The sequence below is a fragment of the Equus przewalskii genome, chromosome 22 (assembly GCF_037783145.1).
Source record: "Equus przewalskii isolate Varuska chromosome 22, EquPr2, whole genome shotgun sequence".
Taxonomy (NCBI): Eukaryota; Metazoa; Chordata; class Mammalia; order Perissodactyla; family Equidae; genus Equus; species Equus przewalskii.
In genome coordinates this window covers 46,536,024-46,560,031 of record NC_091852.1, presented here as the reverse complement: position 1 = coordinate 46,560,031, position 24,008 = coordinate 46,536,024, and the positions used below count along the sequence as shown (strand labels likewise).

The 24,008-nt window shown below is 33.9% G+C and overlaps 1 long non-coding RNA gene across 1 annotated transcript in view; it reads left to right on the top strand.

The window, feature by feature from the left end:
* Positions 1-781: 781 nt before the first annotated feature.
* LOC103562159 (uncharacterized) overlaps positions 782-24,008 on the top strand; it is a 35,811-nt gene continuing 12,584 nt past the window's right edge. Inside the window, exon 1 of the long non-coding RNA XR_547636.2 lies at positions 782-924. This is a non-coding gene — a long non-coding RNA (uncharacterized lncRNA). The remainder of the gene's footprint in view (positions 925-24,008) is intronic.

The following is a 24,008-nucleotide window of genomic DNA, read 5'->3' as shown; positions in this document are numbered from 1 at the left end:
AGCATTTCGTTTAGCTTCATTTCAGCCAAATGTTTTTCAGAATTTCAATTTTAATTGAAATTATTAGTCACAGCTAATACATGGAATCAGCCTACAAGCCTGAGCCAGGTCTGTGTGTCCACATGCCTTCCCTCTGCAGCACCTTCTCCCTCCATCTGTATTTTCATGACCGAATACGTACGGAGCAGAGATGCGCACAGAGTGCATTGGCTCATTCCACTCTGGTGCTCACTGAATTTTCTGTAGATTTTTTCTGTGATGAACATAGGGCTGAAGATCGGAAGATCATATTTCCAATTCCAGTCATTCAATCACCTGGCTGGGAGACTTTGAGCCCAAGTGTCTTCTTCTTGGCATTATGTAACTATGAGCAGGTGGTTACCAAAGTTGTTTGTTTGCATTGCATTCCTTTATTAAAATAAAATAACACATTGGGACCTAATATGTAAAAAACGTAAGAGCTAAACATCTCTGGTCAAAGCAGCATTGGAAGCTCATAAGCTTTGACCCTCCAAATGAGGGTCATCATCTCTGCCCTATGACGGTCATCAGCTCTGCACTGAACACAGTGTAATTTGAGCCACTTTCTCAGTACCGATAAAGCTCAGAAATACATGGGTAAAAAACCCCTTCAGCCAACTGCTTCCTGGAATGTCCTTTCACCCACAATCTAGAAGCTTCAATTCATTAATGCATGATTCTACATTCTCCATGCGCACAGCCTTCTCTATGGACTGTGACCTACAGCAATGCTCTCTCTGGAAAAGACCTCGGATACCATTGTTGTACCTCTGTTTTGTAATGAAGGGAAGTAACGTAACCAAGTTTATAAAAGTGATTTTAACACCTTTTCTTTCCACTTGAGAGTGTCCACATACTAGAAAGGTCAACACGCAGGATCCCGGTGGAAGAGCAATCATGCCTGTAATGTTTCTCTGACTTTTTTATCTCTCCTTCAAGCTCTCTCCTGTTTCCCCCGACTCGTCAATATCTGACGTCAGGCCCATCACAGACGGCACATCCTATGGATAAGTTTCCACGGTTTCTTCCACTTGAAACTGATCATTTCCGACTTCATTAATTATCAAAATCTTTAGCTAAGTGAACGAAAATTGCTTATCTTCCACATCTTTATCAACACTGTATTCTAAGAATATTTAATATTAGTTGATCTTAAGTATGGAATATTATTTCAATGCTTCTTTAATTTGCTTTCACATATGACTACTAAAAATGAACAAATTTTCTTATATTTATTGAGCACTTAGATTTTCTCTTTTGTAATTGACTACCCATGTTCTTGGGCTGATTCCTCAATACTTTGTAGGGGTTTTCTCTTTTAAATATACATTTTGGATATTCGGTCTTTGTTATTCATTTTCATTGTGGCATTGTTTTTCTTCATGTTTGTGTCTATATTATATTTTAAGAAGGCAAGTTAGTAATTTTAATATGGTTAGATTATTTTCTTGTAATGTCTCTTAAAAGTTATGCTTACTTTTCCAATTTTGGTATTGAGTACTCTATCATATGCCATCTGTTTATTGATGTAAATTCTGTCATTTATCACATAGTATTGTCTGTTTATGTGTTTTTGTTATGTTCATTTGTCTATTAGTGTATCTAAGTGCTGTATCGCCCAGGGTTTGTTACTAATGATTTACTATAAATCTTGATATCTGATAAGGAACTCTCCCTGTCTCTTTTGGCTTTCATGAAAAACCCTGACTGGATTTTAATTGAAATTGTGTAGAATCCTAGATCAATTTTTGAAAGAATTATTATCTTTTAGATACTGTATCTTCCTATCCATGAGCATGTAGCATCTACTTATTCACTAGCCTTTTTATGTTTTTGTTTTGTTTTTTAATAATGCTTTGAAATTTTTACCAGAAAGTCCAGAGATATTATTTTAAAAAAAATTATTTCTAGGTAACATAGAGTTATTGTTGCTATTGAAAAAGGTACTTTTATTTTTTTGTTTGTTGTTAGTGCCAGCAAGTCGATTCTGACTCCTAGTGACCCTGTGCACAGCAGAGCAGAACGCTGCCCTGTCTTTTGCGCCATCCTCTCATCTTCGGGCCCTGTATCAGACAGTGCCCTGCTGCTATTCCCAGGGTTTCATGGCCAACTTTTTCGGAAGTGGACGGCCAGGTCCTTCTTCCCAGCCTGTCTAGTCTGGAAGCTCTGCTGAAGCCTGTCCGCCATGGGTGACCCTGCTTGGATTTGAAATCCCAGTGGCACAGCTTTCAGCATCACAGCAACACACAACCACCACAGTGTGACGCCCCACAGGTAACTGATGTGGATCCCTGACCAGGAAATGAACCTGGGTCCTGGAGATGAGAGCACCAAGTCTTAACCACTAGACTACCAGGGCTGGCTATTTTTTGTTTTCTAGTATAACAAAATTTTTACAGTAATTTATAAAATCATATAGTATTTTATCTGCTTTTGTATTTGAATGTTAGCAGATTTCCAGTGTTGATCCATACCTAAGTAATATATTTTGTTTTCATTATTGTTTATTTAAGATTTAAAAAATCTAAGAGAGAATGATTTCATCACCCCAGAAGATTCTTTCATGCTGTCAGTAAACAGCAGAGCTAACTATTATAACTACCGTACCGATTTTTACCATCACGTATTGGTTTTGCTGTGGTTGAAATTCAAATTAAAATATGAATACTCTATATATTCTTTTCTATCTTCCTCTTTTTGTTCAGCATGATACTTTTGGGATTCATCCATGTTATATATCTGTTGACTGATCTTTTATTTATTACTGTGTAGTAGAATGCCATTATGAATATATTATAAATTGTCTATCCTTTTCTTGGTGCATTTGGGTTCTTTCCAGATTTTAGCTATATGAATAAACTTGCTATAAATATTTGTGCAAATATCTTTTGCTGGATTTGTGCACTAATTTTTCATAGGAGTGGTATGAATCATAGGGGATATGTATGTTTAGCTTTAGTAGATACTCCTAAGCATTTTTTTCAAAATCGATCAAGTTGATAATTTCATCAACAATGTATGAAGATTCTAGTAGCACTACTTTCTCATCAATACATCATCTTGTCAGTTTTTTCTTAACTTTAGCCATTCTGGGGTGTGTTCTGTAATCTCCTTGTAATTTTAATCTTTCTCTCCTTGATGATTAATGACGTTGAATATCTTTTCAGGTGATATCGATCATTTAGATACACTCACTTGTAAAGTGCTTTTATGAAACTGCTCCATTTCTTAATTGTGTTCTTTGCCTTTTCTGCTACTTTCTAGGATTCTTCATATATTCTGGATACAGATCACTTTCAGATGTTTATATCTAGAATGTCTTCTGCCTTTCTGCGACTCGCCGATTTACTTTAAGGCTGATTTCTTTTGATGAGCAGAAGTTCCGTATTTTAATGAATGTACTATATGAATTACTTTCCTTTATGATTCATGTTTTATGTTTATTAATATTTAAAAAATATTTTGCTACTCCAAGCTCATCAAGATGTTCCCCTCAGTGTTGTTTTTTTATAGAATGTTGATTGTTTTAGTTTTATTATTAATCTGGTTAACCTGATAAAATCTATAACCAACTTCAAGTTAATTTTTCCATATGGCATAAGATAGGATTAGGGTTCATTTATTTTTTCCCATATGGATATCCAATTGCTCCAGCACCACTCATAGGAAAAACTAAACACTTTTTGCATAATAAGTTTTGGTGACAACTTTGTCATCAGTCAAGAGTCTGTAAACATGTGGAGCTGTTCTGGACTTTAAATTCTGTTCCACGATCTACATGCCTATGGATGGGATAGTATTGTTGCTGTAGTGTTACGGTTACCTTGTCATTTTAGGTGATTTGCACAATTTTTCTTGTTTCATGTGTTGGGAGCTTCCTTTTTGTCTGATATGTGTATTTTAAAGTACTAAATTTGTCCCTCAGAATTGCTTTATCTATATCCCACAAATTTTGTTATACTATAATTTCATAATTTTCATCTCAACATATTTTCTAATATTCATTGGAATTTTACTTTGTCCTGTGGATTATTTAGTAGTTAGTTGCTTTGTTAACAAATACTTGGGGGTTTTCTAATCATCTATCATTATTGAGTGTTAAGTTATTTGTAGAAATGGTTAGAGAATATATACTTCATTATTTCTTAACTAAAATTTATTGAAAATTGCTTTATGGCCTATAATATACATTATTGTGCTAGACATGTTGGGATCATATAAAAAGAATGTGTATTTTACAGTTATTTGTTTGGCATTCCCTATATAGCAAGTAAATAAATTTGCTTAGCAATGTTGTCAAAATCTTTTAAATTCTTACTTTTCTCCCCCTACCAAAAGAAGCATGTTAAAAATCTCTAGCATGATTTTTATTTTGTGTCTTTCTCTCTTTATTTCTGTTAATTTTTACTTTATATAATTTGAAGCTATGTTAAGTGCCTCAAAATTTAAGATAGTCATATCATTCTGTTGACTATTTTATCGTTGTAAAACATTCTGCTTTATCATTCATAATACTTCTTGCCTTAAACCTTACCTGAAATTAAGAGAGGCACTCCAGTTTATTTTTGGTATATATTTTTCCACTGTTGTACTTTCTTTGGTCATTTTGGGGTTTGTATTTAAAGTGGGTTTTGGGGGACTCCTCATATTTTGGCCGTGTCTTAAAGTTTACTTGATTCAGTATTAACACAATCACACTATCTTCTCTTGGGTTAGTTTTTTCATGGTGTTTTTTTCAATTATTTTACTTTCAACCTATCATTTTAAAGTTGTTTCTTAGAAACAGCATATAACTAGATTTCTTTCTCTCTCTCTCTCTGTCTACCTTATCTTCGTCTTTTAATTGGAACATTTGGTCCATTCATATTTCAGGTTATTATTGCTATAGTTGGGTTTAAGTTTACCACCTTGCTATTTGTTTCCTATTTGTCACATCTGTTCCTCATTCCTTGATTCCTTATTTCCTGTATTCTTTTATATTAATCAAATTTTTTCTTAGTGTTCTGTTTGACCATCTCTATTAGCATTTTGGTAATATATTTTTTCTATCTCTAACTAGTGCTTTCTCCTATTATTTTAAAATTTGTTAAATTATTGCTGACTTATCTTAAACTAGTACTTTTGTCTCATCCCAAACAATACAAGAAACTTGCAATAATGTAAATTCCTGTATCCTTTTAGTTTTTTTCTCCCAACTGTTGTTGCATATTTTACTTCTGCATGTGTTAGAAACCTCTCCGATATTGTCATTATGGTTGCTTTGTGCATTCGATTGCCTTTTATTTTTATTCACTTATTGCCCTTTCTTGAGGTGTTGCTTTCTTCTTGCACTGTGGACTCAAGTCCAGAATTAGTTTTCCTCAGCATAGTGAAATACTTTCAGTATTTCTTGTAGTTCAATTTGCTGGCAAAAAGTTTTCTCAGCTTTGTTTTCTTGAGAATATCTTTGTTCAACTCCATCTTTGAAAGAAATATTTTAACTGTGTAATATGTTGGCAGGTTATTTCCTTAATTTTGTATGTTCAATGTGTTACATTGTGGTATATATAGTACGTAAGAAACTATTTCATTTAGAAAATTATATCCCCATATATTTTTCAATACATGTCATTTTATATATGTAGTATAACTTCCAAATTCAATTAAATTTGATTGGCAGTAATCTGAAGAAAGATAAAACTGAAAAACTGAAGGAAAGACTTATTCAATATTTAAAATATATATTAAAGATTGCAACATTTCTTAAAATAAACTTCTAAAAACATCGTTTAGCAATCTTTGTTGAAAAGAATTTCCTTTAGGGCCAGCAGGATCATATCATAAGCAAGCTGTAGAACAAGCAGGCAATTGAAATGGTTTTGGAAATTCACTCTACAATTATCCTAAAGAAATGTAAGCCAGACCCGTTCATTTCCTCTCTAAACATATAATTTAATAATTTTGTAAATTATAGCATGTCATCATAAAAATAACAAACCCATTATCTGAATATTATGAGTGAACAAAATTTGAAGTGGGATAACAATTAAGAACCAGACATAAATTCCTTTTCAGACACATTCACATGTGGTCATGATTTATTTCCATCTTTACTGACTGTGTTTATGTTCTCTGGTCAAGTCTTCCTCTTTGACTATGGAAATGATGGCAGATATTGCTGCAGAAATTTATGGCAAATAAAGGATGGTTTAACTTAATGTCATTTTAATCGAAGACACAATTTATGTTTAATGGAATTAAACTTTTACACTCACCCATACAAAAATATTTTGTTTAAAAGTGAGGATAATGTAAAGTGTACAACCAGGAATTTCTAAAATATTTTTTAGCAGAGTTTAAATAATAATATTCTTTATTAAATGTGTTTTGAATTATTCATTTGAATTATTCGTTCTGTATTTTTTCTGGAGTTGGGGAAAGTGGGCATGGGAATCAACGTTAAGAAAAGTCAATATTAACTAAAAGTCATTGAAAGAGGCATAAACGTAAAGACAGAATTTCAAAGCAGGTCTCTGTTCTAACTGTTCTATGCTGTCCCCAGTGCTAATTCCTATAGTTTGCTGCTGTTGTCTGGTTTCTTTTGTTTTTATCAATTACCATATTTCACACTTCAAGGGATCTTTTTCTTTTTTTCCCTTTCCTTGATGAGCATCTGTTTGGGTAATCCCTCTCCCATCCAAATTCCTCATTGAATTTTCTTAATTCTCAGGATAAAATTCTATCTCCTTTGTGATCCTCTCTACCAGATTTTTCATTTCTCATTCTCATACCATGCTGCCTTGACACCACGACTTCCTTTCTTCTTTAGCTAATGACAGCTCATCCTTCAAGATCCAGTCACAAACCCCCCTCTTCTGTCTCTCTGACACTCTTGCTGGCTGACATTCATTGTGCCCTGTGTACCCTTTTCACAGCTCTGTCACAGTGCTGGGCAACAGTATGAAGACTTCTAATATCTGTCTGTCTTCCACTTACTATGTGAGCAGTTTTAGTCCAGGAATTGTGCTTATTTAGTGCAGCAATTGTGAGATATGTGTGTGTGTGTATATATATACACATACATATACACACATATATACATATATACGTAGCTTTTAGGGCATTACTAGTGGGTTCCTTAGTTTTATTTTTCTTGAAATAATAGCTTTATTAACATACAATTCGCATGCCACAAAATTCAAACATTTAAAAGGTAAACCTCCATGGTTTTCAGTATATTTACAGATTATAAAACCATCACCACTATCTAATTACAGAACATAATCATCGCCCCAAAAGAAACCCTATACCCACTAGAGTTCACCACCTATTTCTCCTTTCCTCCAGCCCCAGCAATGACTCATCTACTTTCTGTTTTCCATGTATTTGTCTCCTCTGGATGTTTAATATAAATCGAATCATACAGCATGTGGTCTTTTGTGACAAGCGTCTTTCAGGTAGCATTAGGTTTTCAGAGTTCCTCCATTCTGTGACATGAATCAGTGTGCCATTCCTTTTTGTTGCCAAATAATGTTTCTTTATAAGGATATACACGTGTTGTTTATCCACTCATGAGTTGATGGGCATTTGTGTTGTTTCCATTTTTTGTCTGTTGTGAATGGTCCCACTGCAGACATTTCTGTAGAAGTTTTTCTTGTAGATATATTTTTTTCATTTCTCTTGGGCAGATGCCTAGGAGTGTTATTGCTGAGACATAGTAACTCTAGGCTTATCATTTTGAGGAAAAGCCCAATTGTTTTCCCAAGTGGGTGCACCATTTTACAATCCCATCAACTATGTCTAAGAGTTTCAATTACTCCCCAGACTCAACCAAACTTTCTATTTTCTATATTTGTTTTTTTAAAAAAAAACTTAACCAGCTTAGTGGGTGTGAAGTGGTATCCCTTTGTGGTTTTGATTTGCTTTTCCCTAATGTCTAATGACGTTGAGCATATTTTCATGTGTTTATGGTCAATTTGTGTGCTTTCTTTGAAGAAATGTCTATTCACAACTTTTGCTGGTTTTAAAATTATTTTTCTTTGTATTGTTGAATGGTTGGTGTTCTTTAAATATTCTAGACACAAATTTCTTCCCAAATATAAGATTTGCAAATATTTTATCCCATTCCTGTGTTGACTTTGCACTGTCTTAAGGGTATCTTTTGAGGTGCAAAATTTTAAATTTTGATGAAGTAGGAGTTATCTATTTTCTTTTATCACTTGTGTTTTTGGTGTCATATCTAAGACATTTCCTAACCTAAGATCACAAATATTTACTCCTGTTTTCTCCTAAGAGTTTTATAGTTTTCGCACTTACATTTAGGTCTTTGATCCATTTTGAATTTTTGTGTGTGTTGTATGAGGTAGGGGTCCACTTCTTTCTCACGCAGGTATCCAGTTATTAAGCACCATTTTGTTTTTCTCCCCAAAGCCCCACTATGTAGTTGTAAATCCTAGTTTTAAGTCATTTTATTTCTTCTCTGTGGGATGCTGCCTCAGCATGGCTTGATGACCCATATGTAGGTCTATGCCCAGGATCTGAACTGGCTAAACCTGGGCCGCTGAAGCACAACACATGAATTTAACCATTTGGTCAGGAGGCTGGCCCCTCAAGCGCTATTTTTTTTTTGGTAGGAAGATTAGCCCTGAGCTAACAACTGCCATCAATCCTCCTCTTTTTGCTCAGGAAGATTTGCCCTGAGCTAACATCCATGCCCATCTTCCTCTACTTTATATGTGGGATGCCCGCCACAGCATGGCTTGATAAGCAGTGTGTAGCTCCACTCCTGGGATCTGAACCAGAGAACCTCAGGCCACAGAAGCAGAGCACACGAACTTAGCTGCTATGTCACTGGGCCAGCCCCACAAGCACCATTTTGGAAAAGACTATTTTTTCCACCATAGAATTGCCTTGCCCTCTTTATGGATGATCAATTGATGATACACATAGTAGTTTAGTTAGGACTCTCAATTCTACATGTTATTAGTATTCTCATTTCCCTATGCTAGGATCAGACTGTCTTGATTACTGTAAATAGTAACTAAATTTTGAATCTAAGTAGGCAAATTATGAAATAGGAAAGTATGAGCTCCAAATTTGTTCTTGTGGAAAATTGTTCTGGCTGTTCTGGCTCCCTTGCATTTCCAGATGAATTTCAGGATCATCTTTTCAATTACCACAAAGTGAAAGGTGGAGTTTTAATAGAGATTGAGTGGAGCCTGTAGACCAACTTCAGAAGAATTGCCACCTTGACAGTAAACCTTCTGATCCATAAACATGGAAAGTCTTATGATTTATTTAATCTCCACTGGTACCATAAAACTGTGTTTTTTAGTTTTCAAATTAAAAAAGTTGCACTTATTTGTTAAATTTATTCCTAATTATTTTATTGTTTTAGATGTTATTTTAAATGGAATTGTTTTACCTTCATTTTCAAATTATTATATGTGGGTGTGTATAAATACCATTTATTTTTGCATATTGATCTTGTATCTTGTAACCTTGCAGAACTTGTTTATTACATCTAGAAGATTCTTTTTGGGATTCCTTTGGATTTTCTATACTCGAGATGATATCCTTAATGGAGAGAGAGTTTTAATTTTTCCTTTCATCCGAGTACTTTATATTTCTTGTTTTTGCCTAATTCCTTTGCCCAACCTCCAGTTCAGTGTTGAATAGCAATGGCAAGAAGGCCTGCATCTTTGTCGTCTTCCTGATCTCGTACATCGTTAAGTATCATTTTAGCTGTGGGTTGTTTATTTGTTTGTTTTTGTAGATTTTCATTATCAAGTTGAGGAAGTTCTTTTCTATTCTTAATTTTTTAAGTGTGTTTATCTTGAAAGAGTGTTACTTTTCTCTAATAGTTTTTCTTCATCTTTTGAGATGATTATGTGCTTTTTCTGCTTTATTCTATTTTTATGGTGTAGTACATTGATTGATTTGGGGATGTTAAACCAACTTTTATTCCTGAGATAAATCACACTTGGTAAGGTTATATAATCATTTTTATATTTTGCTCGGGTTTTTTTTCTAGTTGTGCTATATTTTTTTAAATTTCTAATCTAAGCTCATAAGGAATATTGGTCTGCAGTTTAGTTTACTTTTGTTTTATTTTTGTGATGTCTTGTCTTATTTTAATATCAAAGTAATAATGACCTCACACAGGGAGTTAGGAAGTATTTCCACCTCTTTGATATTTTTGGATAATTTGTGAAAAATTGATGTTAATTCTTTCTTAAATTTTGATAAAATTCATCAGTTCAGCTGCTTTTAATAAGCACAGATGAGTAAACAAACAAACAAACAAAGCTCTTAATCTCTGGAGCATGCTGTAGCCCAGTCAATTCTATCACCATGTTCAACACCTTCAATTACAAGTGAAGTGACAGATTTTGAGGTCAGATTGTCCTCACTATGCTCCTGGCAAGAGAATGCCAGAAAAATTACTCTCGCGTGGGTAGGTCAGAACAGTTTCATGCTCCTGTGCTGCTAACATGAGCCATTGTGCCCTTAGACATCTTGAGACCCTGGGGCATCACTGGGGCTCGTAGTTGCTAAAGCTGAGACAAAGTTTTAGTATGAGTATTGGAGACTGATCGTGCTATAAAGATGACCCACCAGGAATGTGGATAGCTACATAAATTACCATGTGCGCAAAAGCATATTGCATCTGGTCTGCTCTATGACTACAATGCACACATGGGTGGAAGAGTTTCTAGGGCCGTGTCAAAGGGAAACCTGGTTTTGTTTTTATTAGGAAGTAGATGTATTATTCAAGGATGAAACATATTAGGGGGTCTGATTAATGAAGTTGCAAATCCAAAGAATCACTTGGCTGGAGAAGACATTGTAACTGTAAGGTGAAGGAGGTCAGGAACGTGATGGGCAGGAATGTGTTGAAGTACAGATGGATGGCAGTATGATTAGGAAATCGTGTGTTGAATATTTTGTAACAAACAAAAATATTTTCCCAAGTAATATTGTTGGAGAAATTTGGTAATGAAGAAACATCTGTCTGGGTAGAGCAGGGACAATGTATAGGCAGTTCAAGCTGGTGGGTTGGACACCTCCCACTGGCGTCACTTGGAAGGACGACAGTGCTGTATTTTGGTCCTAAAGATGTCCATCTGCAAATAGGCATGAACCGTGTGCCAAAAGAAGGTGCTCTGGATCTAGTTGGGAAAATAATACTGATAATAACTAAGGCATTGGTTTAATTATCTATCACTGCATAAGAAATTGCCCCCAAAACTTAGTTGCTTAAAACAATAAACTTTCAGTGTCTCAGATTTCCTATCAATCAGGAGTTCAAAACCAGCTTGACTGGGTGTATGCATGGCTCCCTCCCATCCCACTATTGACAGGACACTTCACTTCCTTATTGGACGCTGACAGGAGGCCTTAGTTCCTTGCCATTTGGGTCCCTCTATAGGGCTGCCTGAGTGTCCTCATTACACAGCAGCTGGCTTCCCTCAGAGCATGTGATCCAACAGAGACAGAGATGAAAACTAGAATGCCTCTAATGACCTAGCCTAAGAAACCAGAATTTGTCATTTCTACAATTCTGTTCATTAGAAGCAAGTCACTACATCTGGCCATACTCAAGGGTAGGGGAATTAGGCTCCACTCAATTGTCAAAGGATCATCAAATAATTTGAGTACCTGCTTTTAAACCACTACACCTATATTAAGCACCTACTATGGGTGAGGCACAGTTCTAAGCATTTTACCCTATAGTAACTCATTTAATCTTTACAAAATCCTATTATTAGATGTTAACACCACTTTAACTTTACATATAAGGAAGTTATCCTTTGAGAATATACGTTAATTTTGAATGTCACACAATAACACCAGCATTGTTACCCCAGACAATCTGGCACCTGAATCCATGTGTTAATACGACACTATTCAGTCTCTCCAAGATAGCATGACCAAGTTTACCTTCCAAAGTAAGAAAACTATTGAGAATGTCTGTGTAGGGGCCAGCCTGGTGGCATAGTGGTTAAGTTCACACGTCCTGGTTTGGGAGCCCGGGGTTTGTGAGTTTGGATGCCAGGTGCAGACCTATGCATCACTCATCAATCCATGCTGTGGTGGCATCCCACATACAAAATAGAAGAAGATGGGCACAGATGTTAGCTCAGGGCCAATCTTCCTCAGCAAAAAGAGGAAGGTTAGCAGCAGATGTTAGCTCAGGGCTAATCTTCTTCACCAAACAAAAAAAGTGTGCATAGATTGTCTACACACAGTGAGACATGAGATGTCAGGGAAAGGAAGGCTGCAGCTTCACTTGCATGCTACAAACTTGATTTTCATTGGTCAACAATGAGACAGATCTGAATCTGACTCTGGCTTCAAGCCTTTGGGACCTAGAGCTGAGTAAAACTGGGATTTGCACGGATTATCAATCATTCTCTTATTTGCCATATGTACCAGCAAGTAGTACCAGTGATTTAAGAGGCAATGGGAGACAATTTTGTCTCATTTGTAAATGAAAGAGTGTACAAGCCAAGGTCTTCAGGACGTGAAGAAATCTGAAAACACTATTTCTACATAATAGATAATAGAATTTCAAAGCATACAAATCTGTGGTCGGAATATGAGCCTCTTAGAAATTTCCTTGTTTGGGGTTTGACTGTCAGCTCAGATTTGTAAAGCATTCTTCTCTGATGACATGCTTTTCACTGCGAATTTTTCTATTCATTCAAACTCTTTTGGTTGTAGAATTGAAATGAGCCTCTATTATGAAAATGAAGTGTCATAATTTTTAATCAGTATGGATCACCTCTGGGGCTGTTCTCATGAATGACCATGAAAGGGAGAGGAGGATAACGAAAGAGCAATCATAAAAATCCTGATAACATCTTAAGGGCTGCAGTTTAAGCTTTGAATAGTCACAATAACCTTTTGACACTTGTCATTCCATATTCCAAAAGCATTTGCCTTTGCGAGAGAAGTCAAACTTGCAGCTTTGGTGGTTGGGATAATGGCACATCAGTAATCAATTAGTTCTACTTATTAATCCTCATTAGGCTTTCCATAATCTATTGACTGTGGTAATAATAAAAAAGTAATAATAATAACAGAAGATAGCAAAACTTTTACATCATCAATGGGGTGAGGCATAAAGATATTATCTGTTACTTAGCACTATATTTCATTCATAATAAATTGAGAAAATTATTTTATTTTTATGAAAAAAGGAACAGAGAACAGTGAAATTAGTGGTGTAAAAGTATGGACTTTAGAGTCACAAGAACGCAGGATAAAATCGCAGTACCATAGCTTTATAATTTTGAAATTTCATCAACCATATCAAACTGATTCTGAATAAACTATACTTTTGTTTTATTTATTTTTTTTTTTGGCAAAGACTGGCCCTGAGCTAACATCCATGTCCATCTTCCTCTACATTATATGTAGGATGCCTGCCACACCATGGCTTGACAAGTGTTGCATAGGTCCACATCCAGGATCCGAACCAGCAAACCCTGGGCCACTAAAGCAGAACGTGTGAACTTAACTGCTGCACCACTGGGCTGGCCCCTAAGTTGTAGTTTTAAAATGCCTCCTTCACAGCTTTCTCATGAGGATTAAATGACAAATTTCACAAAACCTGTTTAGAAAAGGACTTGGTATGGTATTTACGCTAGATAGCAACTATTAACGCCATTGTCACTGGCCAGATAACTTTAATGAAAAAGTCACATTTACTATCGAGCGTATTTGAAATAACAAAAATGATGATGTTTCATCTTAAGGGAGTGTAAGATTAAAAAGTATTAACTTGTGTAGTTAGAAATGTCTTGACACAGAACATTCAACACATGGTAGACAGTATTATAATCAAAAGCAATATCATTGACAAATCCAGAGATAATGCCTATTATATTTTTTCCCTCATATACATGTACATACATAAAGATTCTGAATAACTTAAGTCAAATTTCTGTTACTATATGCAGTTTTTAAGTGTTCATTTTTATGTGTAATGTGAGAATTTTACCATATCATTAAATTTCCTTTATGTGTATATCTCGTAAGTTTTACATAATATCCTATTTGAAATATGCATCATGATTTACTTTAAGTTTTACAATGCAAATGGCTTTAAAGAGTTTTTGGACAAAGCGAGTACTCAAAAATTAGCAGACATATATAGAAAATTTTAAATGAGCATTTAGAAAAAAAGCAAGTATGGCAGTTAGCGCATCAAACTGAAAGGGGATCAAATAGACAAAAAGGAAACTAATTTTTTTAATAGGAAATGTAAGGAAAAGCTATTAAAAAATCTGACTACTGAATTTGCAAAACCAGGATAAAGCACAGTATAAGAATGCAATATTATAATCCAATATTCCATATTAATATCAACAATAAAATCCTATATGAAATATTAATAAAAACAATGCAGTAACATAACAAAGAATAATATACTATAGTCAAGTAGAATTTGCAGCTGTGATTCAACAATTGTTAAACATCTAAAATCTGTATATATTTTTCAGTTTGTTATCTGGTCAAAAGTGAAAAGAAAAAATAAGATTATTTCAACAGATGCCAAAAATAAATTTGATAAAATTCAGTATTTCTTTTTTATAAAATTGTTATTAGAATAAAAAATATATTTATATACGATGATTTACACATTTATCATGCTGCCACATCTGACATGTTCATCATTTGATTACTTGTAACTAGCACAATACTTGACACACATGCGAATATCTTGCAGTTCCATTGAAGAGCAGACAAAACAGTCATCATTATTATCGTGTAACATTGTTCTGGATACTATAGTCAACACAGATCAGAGAAATGGATGATATAAAACTTTTAAATGAATAAAATAAATCAAAATTTGTCAATGATAGAATAACTGGAATAGTCGTGAACTAGCAAAACATTATTAGAAGTAATATAAAAATTATTTGTATAAATCAAAATTTCATAACTTACATATAAAAAGGAACATCATATTTACAATGGAAATTTGTTAAGTGCTTATATTATGAAAACTCTCAATTCTTGTAAGTGTGAACCATGTAAATATGGACTGCCACATCTTGATTTAGGATAGAACAATTTATTGCTAAAATATTTCACTACTCTGAGAAGTAAATTTTAACTCATTGTAGTTTCATTTGGCAGATAACCTAATTATAAAGGTCAGTATGATGCTGGAAATGAAAGAATATTCAGAAAAAAATAAATAGAGAAAAATTATATGTCACTATAGTATGTGACTTATATAATTAAAAAAATACAATATATTGGTATGGTGAAACAGGACAATTAATGAAAGAGAATAGAACGTCTAGTTGGACAAACATATTAAGTTTTAATCTGTAATGGATCTGGCATTTCAGTTTAGAAAGGGAAATACGGATTATTCAATGAATAATACTGAGAGCAATCTAGAAGGAAAACAACTAGATTGGATCAGTATTGATAACAAAAATATTTTCCAGAGAATTCAAAGATTTGCTTTAATGGACTGAAACTAAATTGGATAAAATACTTACTATTAATGTTGGGATGATGAAGCACTCTCTAAGAAAGAACACCAGAAGCACTAAACAGCCAAATTGGTACATTTGACTACATAAAAATAAAAACGAATCTTAGCACTCTACTTCTGGGAAGTAGACATATTTCTCCCTATAACTCGCACTAAGTCAAAATCAGAATAAACAAACACTTGGACAGAGATCTACTCCCAGCTCACGAGGGCTCCACAGACCAGTCATCAATGCAACTTGTGAACAATATGTGCATTATGTTATATACATATAACAACCGTTACATATATAACAACAATAAATACAAAATTATGTATAAATATATGTAACTTTACATATTCACATATATTCATTTATAAGTAACAACATATTTATAATAATAGATTTGTTTATATTAATAATATATTTATTTTATGTCATTCTCATATAAAATATATGTAAATATATCATTATTTATATTCCTATGTTTAAATATATAAAATTACATATAACAACAATTATACATGTAAAATAACCATTTGTAGCCTCTGAAAATGCTCCAAAGAGCATATATCAAGTGAGTAAATATTCAAGAAAATGTATGAAAATTCACTAAGAGCAAGAGTTTGTAGTATTTGAACTAAGCTCAGCAAGGCAGAAATTCCACTGGAGACTGGTACGGCAAAGAACACTGGGCTCTCTCTACCCCTGGCTCCGTGTCAGAGGATTATCTTCCCAGTGGGAAATTTCTCATTCAGCATTTCTCATCCTGTCCCCAGCTACCCATCGCCTAGGCTGCGTTCCGAGTGAGTGAATCTGAGAGGCAGGGCTACCTTTCTCTATTCAGGGCCCATTTGTGTAACAGAGGCTCTATCTTGAGCATGAAACCACTGAGAATACACTCTTGCCCTAGCTTGTAAATTAGTGGTCCCACACCAGGTGAAGCAATCCAGTAAGAATTCAGGCTACTGCCCCCCTCCACCAAGTGTTCAGTTTCCAGGTCAGGGGTGTCAGTCAGAGACAACCATGCTATTGCACCCCCTCCTAGATTCTTGGTCCAGGAATTTTGCATGGAGGGAGAAGCAAGCAGTTAAATACATAGCTCCTAATTTCCCTTTGAAGGAACTGAGTTCATTAACAAAAGAGCATGGAAAAGCTAATGTCTAAGGGTGCTCTCAAAAACAGTGGAGGTTGTTGTGAGGGGTGGCAGTTGGCAAATTTGTGGATTCAGTAAACTGATAAATTGCACATGCTAATGCATATTAAATTGTAGGCTGGCTAGTTTGCTGAAGAGAGCTACAGAGGGAAGTGGGTAAAAGACACATGGTAAACAAAATTTCAAGATGGCAGATATAAATCTAACTATATTAATAATAACATTAAATGTGAAAGGATTAAACAATCCAACAAAAGGTAGAGATTGTCAGAGTGGGAAAAAACCCAACAAGATCCAAATGAGTACTATCTATAGAAGACATGCTTTATATTCAAAGATACAAATAGGCTGAAAGTTAAATAATGAAAAAAATTATATTATGTGAACAGTAATTACTAGAAAACTGGAACAGTTATACTGATATCAGACAAAATAAACTTTATTTTTATTTATTTTTTTTTTTTGCTAAGGAAGATTTGCCCTGAGCTAACATCTGCTACCAATCTTCCTCTTTTTTTTGGTATGCGAACCACCACCACAGCATGGCCACTAACAGACAAGTGGTATAGGTCTGTACCCAGGAACTGAACCTGGGCCGCTGAACCAGAGTGCACCAAAGTTAACCACTAGGGTTGGCCCTCTGACAAAATAAACTTTAAAATAAAAAGATGATAAAAGATAAAAAGGCTTATTTTATAAAAGTATAATGGTTAATCCATCAGGAAGATATAACAATTAGAAACATATATACTTTTAACAATGAGAACCAAAATATGTGAAACAAAAACTGAAAGAAATAAGAGGAAAAATATAAAATTTGGCAATAATAATAGATGTAAGTAACCCACTTTTAATAATGTATACACACTAGACAAAAGATTCAATAAGGAATTAGGAAACTTGAACAATACTATACACCAACTATAACTAGTAAACATCCATAGAGCATACCACCCAATAATAGGATATATATATTCTACTAAAGTAAACATGGAACATCCTCCAGACTAGATGGCATGCTAAGCCGTAAAACAAATCTCAAAAAATTAAAAATGATTTACATGCCACATAGTATATTCACTGAACACGGTGGTATAAAGTTAGAAGTCAATAACAGGGAAAATATCAGAAATTCACAAATATGTGGAAATTAAATACACTCCTAAATTGCAAGTGAGTCAAAGAGGATATCAAGAGGGAACTCAGAAAATATTTTGAAAGGAAACTTTGAAATTTTGAAAATCAAGACACAAAACACAAAATATATGGGATAAATCTAAGCAATACTTAAAGTGAAATTCATAGCTGTGAATGCCTATACTAAAAAGATCTCAAATAAATACCTAATCTTCCACCTTATGAGACTGGAAAAAGAAAAGCAAACTAAATATAAAGCAAGAAGAAAAGGAAACAGTAAATATTAGAGTGGTAATTAATGAAATAAAGAATAGGAAAACAATATAAAAAATCAGTGAAACCAAAATGTTTCTTTGATAAGATCAAAAAAATTGACATAACTTATCTAGATTTCCCAGAAAAATGACAAAAGGCTCAAATAACTAGAATCAGATATGAAAGAGGAGACATTACTATGGGCCTTACAGAAATAAAAAAGATTATAGAGGAATGCTATGAATAATTATATGCCAATAAGTTACTTAACTTAGATGAAATGGACAAATTCCTAGAAAGATACAAACTACCGAAAGTATTTCAACAGTAAGAAATAAAATAAGGCAATAATGGACAACATGAATAGACTTATTCACAATGCAAAATATTAGCAAACTAAATCCAGCAACATGTTAAAAAAGTTATATCCTATGCCTAAGTAAGACTTACTCCAAGAATGTAAGGTTGTGTTAACATGCAGAAAGCAATTAATGCAATATGTCACACCAATAGAATAAAAAACAAAAGTCACATGATAATATCAATAGATACAGAAAAAGCATTTGACAAAATCCAACACCCTTTCATAATAAAAGCACTCAACTAGCTAGACAGTAAATTTTTCAACCTAATGAAGAGAATCTGTGAATAACCCAGAGCTCACATGATCCTTAATGGTAAAGACTGGATACTTTGTCCCTAAGATCAGGAACAAGACAAGGATGTCAGCTCTCATCTCGTTTATTCAAAACTGTACTGGAAATTCTAGCCAGAGCAATTGGCAAGAAAAAGATAGAAAAGACATCCAGCCAATGTTATACTTAATAGTGAAAGACTAAATGTTTCCTCTTATAATTGGGATCAGGGCAAGGATGACTGTTTCATTATTCCACAAAGTGCTGAAAGTGCTATCCAGTGCAAAAAGTCAAGGAAAGGAAACAAAAGGCATACAAAATAAAAAGAATAAAATTGTCCCTATTTGCAGATGTTATGATTATGTATATATAAGATCCCAAGAAGTGTACAAAACAACTCTTAAAACTAGTGAGTTCATAAAGTTTGCAGGGTACAAGATAAAAATATAAAATCAATTTTATTTTACTATTTTCTGAGGAAGATTAGCCCTGAGCTAACATTTGTGCCAACCTTCCCATGCTTTATATGTTGGTCACTGCCACAGCATGGCTGACGAGTCGTGCAGGTCTGCACCCAGGATCTGAACCCACAAACCCAGGACACTGAAACAGAGCACTCTGAACTCAACCACTATGCCATGGGGCTGGCCCCAATTTAATTTTTATATAATAGTGATGGACATGTGGACACCGAATTTAAAAACACACCATTTTCAGTCACTCAATAAATGAAATTATTAAGCATAAATCTAACAAAATATGTGAAGGATTTGTATACTGAAAACTACAAAATCCACGTTAAAGAAACCAAGGAAAGGACACATAACACAAAGCCAAGATATTATTACTATAACCTCTAGTATATATGTGAAAGGCTGATGTTTACTTATCTGGTTTGTAATTTTTTTTGACTCATTGCCTATTTTAGATAAAATCACAATGTGAAGTCATGCAAATCTAATAGTTCCGACTTTCCTCCAGGTGGAATTGTTAACTAAATTAGTTTCATACTCTACTACTCAGCAACCTCAGGGGGTAGCAGTGGCATGCTACAAATCAATCTGTGTTTTGCTTTACTTTGTGACAAGGATGAGATGCCAGTAGTGTGGGCACAGACACACCACAAGATGGCACAGAACCTCTGTACTAGGTTGGTCTCTTGGCAACCCAGAAAGAAAAAAATCCCCTGGAAGGTAGGATGCTGGGATTCCAGAACTTATCTTAGTAAATCTGGAAACCGGTAAATGAATTTGCCATCTTCGAGGCCATTCTGTATATTATTAAGACCAAGTCAGTGTGCTGATTTTCTTCTAAATCCTATTCCATTATGTTAAATGAGCATTTCAAAAGCCACAAAATCCCCATAAAGCATCTAGTTGACACTAAGACTCCTATTTACCCAACACCAGTAGTGATAAACACTGTTACTTCAAATATTATGTGTAATAACATCAAATGGTAAAAAAAGAAATCAAGGAAGATTGAAATAAATGAAGAGATACAACCTGCTCGTGTACTGAAGACAATATAGGAAAGATACCAATTTACCCCAAAGTAATAAATAGCTTTGACAAAACTGCTATCACAAACCCAGCACTATTTTTGTAAATATAGAAAAGATTATTCTAAAATTTACATAATAAGGCAATAGTTGTAACATTAATTTTCATACTTGTATTTGAAATTTGTTATAATTACATGAAAAATTCAACATGAATCAGGTTGGTCTTTTATACCTACGAAATACTTCCTACTTGATGTTCAAAAACTTTAATTTGAAAGGCATGTCCATCCCTCTGTCTATATGGTAGAGTTTGAAACAGAGGCCCAGCCTAGAGAGTTGAGACATAATAACTGATTCAGAAGAATAGAAAAACAGTATATAATGGCTAACCCATTTGAATGGCCTTTTATTTGTTATCAAGTACTGCTGATTAGAAAGAGTTAGAGATTTATTATGAATCAGAATCTAAGACAAGGTAAATATGACCTCATGAAAGCCGTAATATAAGCCACTTTAGGGAAAAGGAAAAGGCTTTAGGCAATAATAAGACCTTTGACCTAATTTTATACAAGCATAACTGAAAGAGCTAGTGGTTCATTTTATAGCTACCATAGCACGTTCACCTCCTGGGCTAAGCTTCAACATAGAGAAATTATTTTAAATGCAAGCTAGTTTATGTCCATATAGTTGGTATAGAAATGAAAATCAACAAATCTCTTCTAATGGTCTCAAATAAGTAATGACTCTGAAAGTATTCCCTGACTAGGGCACCATTTGAAAATAGCACCACGCAATAAGCAAAACTGAAATTATACTAAAGATGCGCCGTTATTCACCCATTGTCACTAAGCTCCTGAGAAAAGCACAAGCTAATAGAATTCTTCCAATGTCTTCTTCTAGTCAGATAACTTTTCCAAAATATGAGACCTCAAAACAGGAAGCATTTTTAAAGTAGGATGTAGGCTGACATTCATATGTGCCTACCCTAAAATTCACCATGTAAGAGGGATTTCCCCTCTCTCACTTTCCACCATTTGCATCTTTTGCTATCTGTGGTGGAACTAAGTTGATGTATCCTAGGCATTGCATTGGAGTCCATCTGACGTGAACGTATCAAACATTTTAATAAGAAATTATTGATATAGCTAAGCATGAAAACTATATGACAATATTAGGAAGCAAATTCTAGCCAAAATTAGGGAGCCCACTTTGCCAGAGTTATGTATACAATTTTAAACTATAACAAAACTCTAATACATATATAAATATATACACGTTATAAATATATAAATATAAATATTTATATACTCATATATGAACTATAGCACTCAGTACAAAAACTGTATGCTATTGTTTTAAAAACTAGGCTAAACCTGATTTAACTCATATTTCAAGCATCAAGAATAATGCAAAACAAGAAACCCTTGTTTAAAATCTCATCAAGATCTGATTGAATATAACATGTATAATCCACTTTGACATATTCATGGGGCTAAGGGTCAATTATTCTCAAAATTTTAGTAGTTTTACTATCAGTGAAACCCCAGTTCATTTTTTCCATCAGTTACTAGCTGTCTTAATGCAGACAAAAGATTTGAAGGGCCAACTATATTCGTTGACAGCATTTGCATTCATAAGTCCAACCTGAAAAAAAATCATTGATATAAAATTTAAAATATTTGTACAATATTTCAAATAAAATAAAAATATGCTGCAGCAGAGTTTGGTATAGATGTGAGTGCACGCTGTATTCTTTATTAAATTATTTTTATATTCCCCATCATTATATTTGCTGCAGAAGATTATCCAAATTTAAACGAATTGCAAACTATTTAAAGAATGATAAATGGCGACAACTGTTGGCAGAGTCAGCTAATTCACTATGGAGACAAATAATGAAAACTGTCAAACTCATTTATGATTCTACTTAAGAGATCATGACAAAGGCCATGTTAAAAATATTTGTGTTGAAGCCAAACTTTTTTTGTGCACGAGCCTATATTGTTTTAAAAATGAAGTTTCATTTACATTATTCAGTACGCTTTTATCTATGTAATATTATTTGGCTAGTAAAATATATATACATCTATAAAGCATGATTTGTTGTATATGAAAAAGTATATATGAATATATGAAAATTTACTAGTTACTTTAGAGTTCTCAGTATCAGATTTTGTTGCATGACTCAGAACTACTAGTTTTATCCTGAAACATATTTATAGTGGTTATATTTATATTTGTATATTTTTAAAATTCATATTCAAGAATTTTTAAAGTGACACTGAAATTATATATTAATATAAAAAATATTTAGAGAGTAGGTCTGCAACAGAATTGTCAGGATTACAACTGTGGAAGAACTGGGTACCAAATTGTGCTACAAAGGGTACTAAGCTATAATTAATCTTTTTTAATATCAAGCCAATAATACCTATTTCCTAGGGTTACTTAAAAATTAAACATGTATTTTGGCCATTTACCAAGATCGTAATAATTGATCAAAAATATTAGCTCTTTTACATATTATTTCTATTTTAATTGAAAAAGGAATGATAAAATACAAAACGTTTAAAATGGTGCAGAGTAAGCCCAAAAACTAATAAAACTTACGTTTAAAAACTGGATGAAAAAACACTAAAATACAACAGTGTTTTTTCTAAATAAAGGTACATGTGATTATTGCTTCTATAAGTTGTCCACATTGTTCAAACTTCCTCTAATGAGTAGGTGTCACTCTTAAAATTGAAATGTATTTACTTTATTTTAAACATAAAGTAATCTGAAGGAAAAAAACAGCAAGCGAATGAGAAAGAAAAGAAAATGGAAGTCTGGGAGGAAAGAACAAGGAAGGTTCTTTGGGACCATTCTTAGACTGGCTTGAAATAACCTGTGTGCTGTCAACTGTATGCTTTGTCATTTGTACAAGTTACCGCATACAACGCATCATAAAAGTGCAAAAATAAGATGCAGTTGAAGTTAAACCAATTAAGAAGTTAGGATTTTTCTTATGTAAGGAGAGAGAGAGAGCGAGAGATGATAGACAGATACAGGCATAGGCATGGGGTAGATACAGACAAGGATAGATGGATATGCACACATCACTAGTTCTGGGCAGCAAAGGAACAAGAAATATAGGGGAATTGTTAGATGTTTTATCGTATTTGAAGAAAGTAACACATACTGTTAAAATTCTAGCAAAGATTTTCTTCTTGGCTTATTAAAAATAATATATTGAATGCTATGTTCCCCCCAAATTAAGACCTTCTTATAGATAGCCTATTTAAGAATATAAAGATAAGAGAATATAAGATAATAACGTGGAGTCTTTGAACATCTTGCACTTTCTTCTAAGAAGTTATCTCCATAATTTTAAACCTTCATCTCATCCACTGCAAATCACACATAACTCATTTGCTTACATCGTTACTGTCTTTCGGTTCTCGGCATAAAGTTACTTCCTTGGCATGCCTTCTACATCCTCCCAAATTCAATTAGGCTCTCCATGACTCTTTTTTGTTTGTTTGCCTGTTCATTTGTTCACCTGTGTACATCATTATGCGCATTTTGAACATTCCATTTTCTTTGACTTATTACACTATTTGAATTTGTGTCAATGCTCCCATTCACCTGTAGGCATGAGGGCAGCTTCTTACCTCTCTCACATCTAGTCCTCTGTAAGTAACGTAATTCTTAGCACATAGTAGGTGAGCCATCATATTTATCTGATTATTACTTATTTGATTTATTTGATAATTTGAACAAATGGCATAATTGCATTTCTCTGTGACTAACAGTGTTGGGCTTCATTTTATGTGCTT